Consider the following 12,374-nt stretch of genomic DNA (forward strand, 5'->3'; position numbering starts at 1 on the left):
CACCATCTTCCAGAACCCACTCAAACTCATGTCCACTGAGTCAATGATGCCATCCAACCATCTCATCCTCTCCCACCCCTTTCTCCTGCCCTCAATCTTTCCCAGCATCAGGATTTTTTCCAGTGAGTCAGCTCTTCGAATCAGGTGGCCAAAGTATTGGAGCTTCAGCTTTAGCACCAGTCCTTCTAATGAATATTCAGGGTTGATTTCCTTTAGGACTGACTGGTTTGATCCCCTTGCAGTTCAAGGGACTGTCAAGAGTCTTCTCAAGCACCAGTTTGAAAGCATCAATTCTTTGGTGCTCAAACTTCTTTATGGCCCAACTCTCACATCCATACATGACTACTGGAAAAACCATAGCTTTGACTAGATGGATCTTTGCTGGCAAAGAGATGTCTTTGCTTTTTAATATGCTATCTAGGTTTGTCATCTTAGCTACTATATTAGATTTACATCCAACTTATCACTAGGGGTAATATGACAGCATATAAGAACTGCAAAAATGCTAAGATGTAATCAAGTCCCAATCTTTCCCCTTTATTGACAGCATCATACCCCATCCAATGTATATCCGGTTAAGAAATGAGTTGGAAGAAAGGACAATTGATTGAATTTGAAGGTGGAGTCAAACTTTACAGACTTCTTTCAGACTGTGGAGGACAGTGTAGAAGATTCACCCTGTCCAAGTCTCTTTCCTCTCCAATCACCAAACCTTCTAGCAGTAACCCAAAAATATGACAGCCAAAAATCATCTATGTTAGATTACTTTTTCAATAGTAGATGATTTATAGTTGATTAGGTAATTAAATCAAATACAAGTGGATGAAAGTAAATCTATTTTTATCATCCCTGTAAATTAAAAGTTCTGCATCATAAAAAATCATGACCATCTTGAAAATGACTAGTCAAGTATCTTTTAGAGGCAAGCAGGATTTATTGTCAATTAACGTATTGAACTGTAGAGTCAGCATAACCCTGTGCTTGAGACTTTTAAAATTATTGGCTTCCGCTTCTGAGCTGCTTCCTATCATGGTAATGAAATGTATGTAGTTATCCTCATATTGAACAATTCTGTAGGTTGCGTTTATATCTCACTATAACAACATTTCATTTTATTATTATCTCCAATCCCCTGTAATGAATACAAATACATTCCTTTTCTCCATCATGAGTTTATCAATTTTCATTGATTTGCCTATAATGAATACAGTCAGGAAAAGAAAGGCAGACAGATCATATCCATTAAAGTGTCTTTGGCTTCAAAAGTTTGTCTGTGGTACTGTTTAATTAAAAAAGAAAAAGAAAGTCATCAGGAAACTAATTAAAAAGAGACATTTACTTTCAGGCCTGCTTATAAACATGAAGTCAATAATTATTACATAAAGGGGCTTGGGAGCTATCCCACTTAGAGAAATTGGGCATTTATATCCAGCCCACTTGAAGAATAAAATGATTAATGCTTATCAAATATTTAATGCATATGGATAATCCCATATTACTAGTTATGATGTTCTACATTTTAAAGTCCAAGTGGAACCGTAGAAGCTAAGGTGCATTCATGACAAATTCAATTTTTATAAACAGATGCATTTGGTAGTTCATATGCATACTGATTTTTGGGCAAAGTCCTATAAACCCACACTAGCTGGGTGACATTGAGAAATTTGTGTGTGTTTCTAGCTGCACCAATCTTCCTCTGTAACAGTTTTCTGAGTTCGTTTCCAGAAAAATGATTTCCTGTTCTAAAGAATGTTTTCTGTAACACTGAATGGGGAGCTCAGTGAAGCAACTGGTTTTCCCAAAACCTCATTGGCTCATGGACGCTGAACCTAAATATTGTATTTCAAGGCAAACACTTGTTCCAATTCCATGGGAGGCACTTGAAAGGGAGCATCATCTTGAAAGAGTGAGAATACACATCCCACTTTCTTGAAGCAGAGGGTTTGAAGCAAAAGCTTCAAGATTCCTCCAGACATGTTCCTCTCTAATTACTTTCCATCTTGCCTAAGAGAAGGACTACTTGAAGTCAAAGAAGGATTGGCTCATAGTGAAAAATTACCCTGTCTTTTGGGATGTGCCAAGCAAGCAGTCAGTGTATTAGAGATGAGTCTGTGCTCTTTTCAAAACAATTGAATCTAATTCTAACCATTATCATCAGAATTCAACCACTTTGTCTTCAGTAACATCACTGCCTCTCTTTCGGCTTAGCGTTTGTATGCCTATGTAGTGCTATCATTTGGTATAAAATTCAGCAATTCAGTAACATCTTAGAATGCTGAAGGAGGAAAATTTGTTAAACAGCTAAACACTCTAGATTTCCTTCTTGCTCCCTCACTATTTGGAGTTGACAGGAAGACACTGTTGAGAATAATACCTGAGGCTTCTTCTGATTTTTTCCTGAGAAAGATGGTGATGTCGAATCTAGTTCTGATGTCAAATCTAGTTCCGATGTCAAATCTAGTTTTGACGTCCAAGCTTTTTTCATAGGGTAGAGAGTTTCCCTTTCAGAAAGCTACTGATACCTTTAAGTTTCCCTAGTTAGAGCATAAGATGCAGAAACTGTGACCCATTTAGGGACAACCATGATATTTGTCACCCAACAGAGGCATCAAGATGCTAGGCAAAAATCTGTGACTATCTTCAACAAAAAGACTTGTCTCTTTACCATCTTATTCCTCCCCTCGTCTTCTGCCTTTTGTCCATAGTAAGTACCTAGCAAACTCTTTGGAAAGAATGAGCTTTTATTTTCATTTGCTAAAACTTGATGGCCAAAGTGTGGTCTATGCAGATCAGCACCAGTATTACCTGGGAGCTTGTTAGGAATTCCAAATATCACCCCAAATGTATGGAATCAGAATCTGCATTTTAGCAAGATCTCCAGGAAATTCATTTGTACTCTTGAATCTGAGAAGCCCTGAGGTGTAACAGTGGCTGAGTACCACTAGTGACTCAGTGGTAAAGAATCTGCCTGCAATCCAGGAGACCCAGGTTCAATCCTTGGGTCAGGAAGCTCCCATGGAGGAGGGCATGGCAACCGATTCCAGTATTCTTGCCTGGAAAATCCCATAGACAGAGGAGCCTGGTGGGCTACAGTCCAGTGGATCACAAAGAGTCAGACATGACTGAAGCAACTAAGTGTGTACACATGCACCACTTAGGAGCTGTGTTTGGCTGTTAGGAGCAGAGATTCATTTGCAATGACTTGAACACACAATAATTTTTTTTAAATTAAAATAAGAGTATTCTCAAAGTAGCTAGTTCAAGATTTTTGTAGTGACTCTACTGGGTCTACTTGGACATAGAGTACATTTTATATATCTATTTTTCTATTTTTCACACTGATTTCTATCTACAAAGTCACCTCATAATCTAAGATGGCTGCTGGAGCTCCAGCCATTGCATCCTTATTACAAGAAGCCAAAAGGAGACAAGGTGGTGATGATAGAAAAAGGAGTTACCTCCAATCTGAGGTAGTTCTTAGTAGAAACTTTTTTCAAAATCCCACAAAATACTTCTACATCTATGTCATTGATAGAACTATAAATGAGGCTGAAAAAATAATCTTTGAACTTGATACAACGGTGCTTTGAATAAAATCACATTCAGCTGCAAACTAAGAAAAGGAAAATGGATACAAAGTAGGCAGCTAATAATACATGTCAGTCTTTTCAAATCAGTGTGGACCCTCTTACTTTTGGCATACCTGAGTGGTCAAACTGTATTATCATCTTTGCAATCTTGAATTGGAAGTAAGTTTACAGAAGTGATTTTCCTCCATAATAAATGAAGAGGGATTTGAATGAGAGTGTGGGAGCACACAAGGAGTGGCCCTTGGCTTGGCCTCGTTGGGAGGGTTCAGGGGATACTTTCTGCAGGAGAACATGTCTGAGCTAAATCTCAAAGAAAGGTACCCACAGTGGATGGATTTCTGGCCCAGAGGCAACAAAGTAGGTTAAAGTCAATGAAACCAAGTTTCAGAGAAACTTTCTTAAATGTTCCCCTTCAGAGACTTGCCCTACAGCAGAGTTGACAAACTTTTTATGTAAAAGGGCCAGATCATGGCAAATAAATGAGGAAACAATGGAAACAGTGACAGACTTTATTTTTTGGGGTTTAAAAATCACTGCAGATGGTGACTGCAGCCATGAAATTAAAAGATGCTTGCTCCTTGGAAGAAAACTTATGACCAAACTAGACAGCATGTTAAAAAGCAGAATTACTTTGCCAACAAAGGTCCATCTAGTCAAAGCTATGGTTTTTCCAGTAGTCATGTATGGATGTGAGAGTTGGACTATAAAAAAAGCTGAGCACCGAATAGATGCTTTTGAACTGTGGTGTTGGTAAAGACTCTTGAGAGTCCCTTGGACAGCAAGGAGATCCAACGAGTCTATCCTAAAGGAGATCAATCCTGAATATTCATTGGAAGGACTGATGCTGAAGCTGAAACTCCAATACTTTGGCCACCTTATGCAAAGAAGTGACTCATTTGAAAAGACCCTGATGCTGGGAAAGATTGAAGGTGGGAGGAGAAGGGGATGACAGAGGTTGAGATGGTTGGATGGTATCACCGACTCAATGAACATGAGTTTGAGTAGGCTCTGGGAGTTGGTGATGGACAGGGAGGCCTGGCGTGTTACAGTCCATGGGGTTGCAAAGAGTTGGACACAACTGAGCAACTGAACTGAACTGAGTAGATATTTTAGGCCCTGTAATCATACCTTCTCTATCACTAGCACTCAACTCTATCTCCGTGTAGCAAGAAAGTAACCGTAGACAATAGAGGCAAACAAACAGGCGTGAGTGTGTCTCAATAAAATTTTATTTACAAAAATAGCAATCAGCCTCAGGTATCAGTTTACTAACCTCTGCCCTTGGAGAAAGGCTGAATTATCTTTCCATCTTCCTTGTAGAAAATGACATCCCCAAATTTTGGGTATATGAAGTGATCTGTAAGTTTGAACTTAAAAAAGTGGGAGAATCATATGATAGACATATTTTTCAGAAAGAAAATGATAGAAATAGTGTTGGTTTTTTGACTTTTAAGAAAAAAGTTTCTGAGGTTTTTCAGCAATTTAAAATTGCAGTTTGCCATCTTTTTATTACTCAAGTATTCATATTTATACCTATTTTTTAATTTATTTTTTAATATTGAAGTATAGTTGATTTATAATGTTATGTTACTCTCAGGTATACAGCAAAATGACTTAATTATACATAAATATGTATTTATTCTTTTTCAGATTCTTTTCCCTTATAAATACCTAAATTTTTTATTAGCTCTTTTTTCCTTTTCCTTAAAAAGGGCCTCCAAAACTGTATAAGCTTTCAGTCCTATGAAAACTAGATCCACTTCCGCCCAGAGGCAGGAGAGAATAGCATATTGGGCAAATTGCAAGTAATTTGGTATTGCTCATGCAAAATAGTGAAGTGATTAAAATCACAGACTGCCTGGGTTGAAATCCGAATCTTACTACTTATTAGCTGTAAGACTTGAGGAAGTTATTTTCTCTCTCTCTCTCTTTTTGTGTAGAATGGAGATAAAAACACTCCCAGCCTTGGAGGGTTGTTGGGAAGATGGGATAGGGTAATTCATGCCAAGGATAAGTACAGTATGTAATATCTCATAAGGATGCATTAATGCTAGTGGTGGGCAGGCGGATGTGAGGGACGTGGCTGGCGGGGAGGGATGTGGCTGGAATGGAGGGGCAAATAGGACCGGATGTGAAGGGTTGTGTTGACATCCACAATTTGGAATCTACCCTGGAGACAATGGGGAATACACACGTTTCTGTCCAAGACGGGCCTGATCAGATTTTCATGAGCTCCAGAAGCTGTAAGTCACTGGCTCTAAGAAAGGAGGCAAAGCGGGCCCAGCTCAGCAAATACCTGCAACATCAGCGAAGTTGGAGGTTTAGTTTTCAAAATCCCTCCAGGAGAAGTCTTCTGTTGAGTTATATTACCCGGCACAAGGAGCCCCCAGCAGAAGAAAATGAAATGCCTCACTGCTGGTCTGGAAGTGTCCTTAAGGAAGGTTGTAATTAAAGCTATCTATCCACGTTGCCGGGCACCAGAAGGCAGATGTGGAGATTTGAATCAAAGAGCCATGTTGGGGCCAAGTTCTGGGTGCTTCTCCGTGCTCCAGGTAGGCCTGTCCGTCCCAGCAGTGACGGGGTAAGAGAGTCCAAGCACACACTGGCTGGCCCTACATTCTAATCTGAAAGCTCGATTACAGATGAGCCTGTTTGCAGGGCAGGAATAGAGACACAGATGTAGAGAGCAGACATGCGAACACAGTCGGGGCAGGGTGGGGTGAATCGGATGATTAAGGATTGGCACATATACACGGCATGTGCGCCAAGTCGCTTCAGTTGTGTCCAACTCTTTGCAACTGTATGGACTGCAGCCCACCAGGCTCCTCTGTCCCTGGGATTCTGCAGGTGAGAATACTGGAATAGGTTGCCCTGCCCTCCTCCAAGGGATCTTCCTGATCCAGGGATCGAACCCGCGTCTCCTGCTTTGCAGCTGGATTCTTTACCGCTGAGCCACCGGGGAAGCCCCCATGTACACACTACCACGTGTAAAACAGACACCTAGTGGGAACCTGCTGTGTAGCACAGGGAGCTCAGCTCAGGACTCTGTGATGACCCAGATGGGTGGGATGGGGGTGGGAGGAACACTCAAGAAGAAGGAGGTATATGTATACTTATGGCTGATTCATGCTGTTGAACAGCAGAAACTAATACAACTTTGTAAACCAATTATACTCCAACTAGAAAAAAAAACCACTCCGTTTGTGAATAAACAGTATCAGGCAGAGTTAACAGAAAACATGCAAACACACAGGTGGTTTTAGGCATGAAAATTACTTGACTGTGGGGACCTCGTCCAGACCAGACAAGCAATATTCTTCGATGCTACTGGCGCTTTAGAAGTTTTCCTTTCCAGCTTTTAACAGAACTGAAATAATAATAATAAATCTCTTTGGCTAATATTTTGTTAAATATCAGGCTATCACCCTAAGCAATTAGCGCTGTGATGGCACAGAATATTTCTATTCAGTTCATTCTTCAGTACTTGGTATGGTGAAGGCACACAACAGACTTGATGTTATTTGTAATATAAATAACTCAATAATTTAGGAGGGACCCTCTTGGCAGGTATGGGGAGTCAGGTGGGAGAGGCTTTTTACTCACTGAGATGCCCCATTAACCTGGATTAACCTGGTTCATGATTCACCCTTCTCTCACTCATTTTCACTTTCAATTCTTCAAACAGCTTTATTGAGATATAACTCATGTATCAAGCAATTCACCCATTCAAATGCACGATTCAAGGACTTTTAGTATATTTACAGAGTGGTCCATCACCACCATCAATTTTTTTAGAACACCTTTATTTCCTCAAAAAACAATTCCATACCTTCATCCTCCCCAGCCCCAGAAACCCACTAATCTATTTTTGATATTAAGGATTTTCCTCTTCTGAACACTTCATGTAAATAAAATCACATAATAGGTGGACCCTTGTGACTGGCTTTTTTCACCAAAGCATCATGATTTTAAGGTTCATCCACATTGCAGCAGGTACAGACACTACATTTCTTTTATTGCCAAATGACATTCCATCGTATGGATATACCACATTTTATTCATCCATTCTTCAGCTGATGGATATTTGGACTGTTTCCATTGGTGGGGGGCGCTTTTATGACACTCATTCATTTTTAAAGACTGACTGGCACTTAACGGTTTGCTGAGCACTGTCCTGGGCTCCTTATGTGAAGATAAGTAGGAGCTGGTTTTCGACCAGGTAGAACATGGCAGACTTTAGGGACGCGGTCATAGTTAAGAGCTAGATAACTTGAGAGGTGCTAAAGAAAACATTGAAAATAATCCAGAGAACAAACAAGCACTTGTGCAACCAAAGGGATAGTCAGTGATTAAGGCTGGATGGACAGGAATTTAGTGGAAGATCTGAGAAGGCTTACTGAAGCCAAGGAAACTGAACAGGTCTGTCCTGTTCTGGCCAGGCTCTCTGTGTTTGGAACAGGGTGAGTAGCTTGGAGTGGCTGGTGGTCAGAGTACATGGTTGGGAGATGGGAAATAGGCTGAGAGGAGCTTCTACACTCAAGGATATGTCGAGGGGGTGGTGGTTGGCGGGAATGAATGAAAAGCAAGTCTCTCCCACCCCAGACTCTCAGTGTTTTGTTTCAGGGAAAATTATGGTTAGAGACTGAGATTATTTGTGGCAATAGTTTCTTTAACACATGTTCACAGTGGGAATTATAATGATTTCACAAGTCAATAGCATATGAGATAATGTCTGTTAATAAACCAACAAAGAAATAACACTACTAAACCAACGAGAGATGAATTACACTGTTGTTCCAGGTGTGGACATGAAAGAAATGAAGTCCATATTTAGTTGAGGTGTACCTTTCTATGAGTTAGTTCTTGGGACAGTCAACCTAACCAACCACCAGCTGATGTCCAATTGCTGGGGAAAGGCAAGTGAAAGATCCCTGTTGCTAGGTAACAACGGCGCCACTGTCAATGGGGAAGATGCTCTTCTTCCATGAGAACTGCTGAGATCAGCAAAGGGGAGCCTTGTCCAGACAAACATTCTTGAATGGTTCTCACAAACTCTGAGCAATTACTGACTAAATATCCCCTCCTCATAGTTGCTTCTTTTATTTATATTATGGTGAAAGTGAAGTTGCTCAGTCGTGTCCGACTCTTTGGGACCCTGTGGACTGTAGCCTACCAGGCTCCTCTGTCCATGGGATTTTCCAGGCAATAGTACTGGATTGGATTGCCATTTCCTTCTCCAGGGGATCTTCCCAAATCAGGGATTGAACCCAGGTCTCCTGCATTGTAGACAGACGCTTTACCGTCTGAGCCACCAGGGAAGTCCCTATATATATATATAATATTTTTTTTCAGCCATCTTGGCATGGCGGGCAGGATCTTACTTCTCCAACCAGAGATCGAACCTGTGCCCCCTGCACTGGAAGCATGGTGTCTTAACCAGTGAAGCACCAGGGAAGTCCCTCCCCTCCCCATGGTTCTTATCGATAAGCCCCCCTGGGGTCCCTCAGCAGCTGAGCTACTGAGAGCTTGTCAGCAAACACAGGTGTGGATAATGACATCCTGAAATATCATTTCCCTTTTATATCAAAATAATAGCTCCATTCTTGAAAATCACTTCACTCTCAAAAACAACTTCACTCTTGTCATGAACAAATGTATTCAAAATCCTAATCAAACCATGACACAACAGACCAGCATCCAGGCCCTTTTCTCTGATATATTAAACAACACATGTTTACTAAGCCCTTATTGTGCCCAGATTCAGAAGACAGAATGGATAAAACAGCAAAATCTTGGTACTCACAGAGGTCACATTTTAGTGTGCAAGACAGCTGATACATAAGTGAAGAAATGTCTATTTTTCTGTCACTTTTTTGAGACATATAAAGGACTATCGTATTTACAGTTTGACAACTTGGTTTTTATTTTTTCACTTAAAAAGATATCCTGGCAAACTGATCCATAAAAGCACTTAAGTGTCCACCTTATGCTTTAAAAGGGCTTCCCAGGTGGTGATAGTGGTAAAGAATCTGCCTATTAATGCAGGAGATGCTGGTTAGATGCCTGGCTTGGGAATATTCACTGGAGTAGGAAATGCAAAGCCACTGCAGTATTCTTGCCTGGAAAATTCCATGGACAGAGGAGCTTGACGGGCTACAGTCCATGGGGTCGCAAAGAGTTGGACATGACTGAAAGACTGAACACACACATATATGATTTAAAAAAAAAAAAAGCCACTTGGCATTCCTGCAAGAGTCAGCATAATTTATTTAAACAGCACCAGTTAATGATCACTCAGGCTTTTTCCAATCTGTATTTGAACAGTGTTGCAATGGATATTCTTCACTAGGATATCTGAAGGTAAATTAGTAGAACTGGAATTGCAGGATAAAGAGAAAGCGCATTTTTTCATGGTGTATACCCGCAAAGGCGTGATATATATTCACAAACTGTTCTGTGGGTGGTGGTGGGCTGCACTATGTCTCTCCCTCCATAGGGGAAGTACTGATGTGCTGCCCTTAAGGCTGCAACATTTTAAACAGGGAAACTGCATGACCAAGTGTGTGTTTTAGAAAGATCACGCAGAAGCCAGTTTGACTTGGAGGGATGGGTTTGCGGCGGAAGAAGCTACATGAGAGAAATACTAGTTTGTGGTCACCCAGGGTGAGAGAGGCTGTGTCAGTGGCAAGGAGCCAGAGTAGAACGCAGGCAAGAGAAATCAGCCATGTTGGCCGTGGGGGTGAGGGAACAGAAGGTTTCAAATATGTTATGTTGAGGTGAAAGTGAAAGCGTTAGTTATTCAGTCATGTCTGACTCTTTGCCACCGCATGGGCTGTAGTCTGCCAGGCTCCTCTGTCCATGGAATTCTCAGGCAAAAATACTGGAGTGGGTTGCCATTCCCTTCTCCAGGGTATTGTCCCAACCCAGGGGTCAAACCCGGGTCTCTCACATTGCAGGCAGATTCTTTGCCACCTGAGCCACCAGGGAAGCTGAGGTGAGGTGAGGTGTGGAGGTGCAAGTGTCTGGAAAGAAGAGGAAACAGACCCTGAGAGAGGAATCCACAGTTAACTCCTGGAGGCCAGCACTGTGCCTTCCAAAGGCACAGCCTTCAAGCGAGCTCACCTCGAATGACTCCCAGCGAAGCCTGAAGAAACAAAACTCCCAACGATCCATGTGGGAAATTGCACTTGTCTTTGGAAAGAGGCCCTGGACTGAGCTTCCCGTCTCTGGGAACATATGGAAGGAGGCGTTCTCTCTGAAGAGGAAGGACTGCCGTGTGAAGCCTGCCAGGGGACCAGACGGCGTTCTTGAAAATCAGAGGCTTCATCTGTCTCTGTTTCCATCACTGCCACCAAGCAGGGCTTCATCCAAGGACTTCCCAAGTGAAACTTCGAGGGGCATTTCCTTCAAGTTTCTGAGGGGTGCCTGATCTCCCAGGGGCTAGGGAATTGGGCCACACAGCAGGAGGTGAGCAGTGGGCAAGAAAGCAGGTTCATCTGTATTTATAGCTGATCCCCAATGTGCTTGAATGATCCTGAAACCACCCCTTCACACTGTCCACAGAAAAACTGTCTTCCACGAAACCAGCCCCTGGTGTCAACAAGGTTGGGGACTGCTGTTCTAACAAATCCCGCAGTTTGAAATGTAGACCAAATATCCATTTCCAGTTCTGATGAACACATTTGTATTAGATCAGCACTTCCAGCAGGATCAACTAAAAATACTGTGTTATGATAGAAAGCATTTAATAGTTATCAGAGCAGCTATGACTTGGGATAGTGGTCAAAAAGCTCTAGGGAGAATGGAGACCACTGAGGTGAGCCCAATATACTTGAGAATCTGAGTAGAAAGCATCTACAAAGAGAGCCAGAGAAATCAACTGGAACTTTCCTCAGTCTCATAGGGTTGAGGAGGCCAAAAAGCAAAGCAAATATGAAGTTCAGAATTATCCAGACATCCCAGACCCAAGTGGGCAAGATCCCAGAAAGAAGGTAAAGACAGGAATAGAGTCTGATAGTCTAAGCTAGTTTCCCCCTTGAGGTATTTATTTATACGTGGAGGACAGAACGAGAGACAAGAACATCAGGCAAAAAAGTCACCATTGGGAGACTGAGAACCCACCAAAAATGCAGAGGAGATAAGGATTGGGGTTCAGGATTCAACAGAGTGGAGAAACTCTAGGAAAAATGACAGGAATTTCTTTGGGGGCAGGTGAAGGATAGCACCCAAGGAGGAGAGCTGAAATGAAATGCTTTGAATCATCTTGATGCTTGATTGTGTTTTGATAATCTGCTCCCATTCAAAATTCTGGCTAGAAGCTAAATTCTTCCAGGAGAAAGACAATAACATCCAAAGCCTCTACAATACATTTTTTCAAATATATGTTGCATGGCACTCATGCAATACTTCCCATGCATATCAAGATGTAAGGCCAACAGAAGAGAAGGGTCACAGAAACAGAGCTAGGGGTAAGCGGCCCATGTATTGAATTATACATCACACATGGGCTGAAAAACAACTGTGATTAATACCTTCAAAATATGAAAGACAAAATAGGCAATTTAGAAAGATAATTAAAATGCAGAGAAATTAATTTAAGGAAAATTAGACTGGAAAAAAGAAATTAACATTGCAGTGGTGTGTAACTGATGCAGCAGTCATACACCAACAGAGTACTAATGAATCAGAGGGTAAATCAATAGCAAGCATTTAGACAGAAGCTCAGAGAGAAAAAAGTATGAGTAAAAAAACCCCAGAAAAGTGGCATGTGAGACACAGAATTTT

Source organism: Bos mutus, chromosome 25 (genome assembly GCF_027580195.1).
Source record: "Bos mutus isolate GX-2022 chromosome 25, NWIPB_WYAK_1.1, whole genome shotgun sequence".
In the NCBI taxonomy this organism is placed as follows: domain Eukaryota; kingdom Metazoa; phylum Chordata; class Mammalia; order Artiodactyla; family Bovidae; genus Bos; species Bos mutus.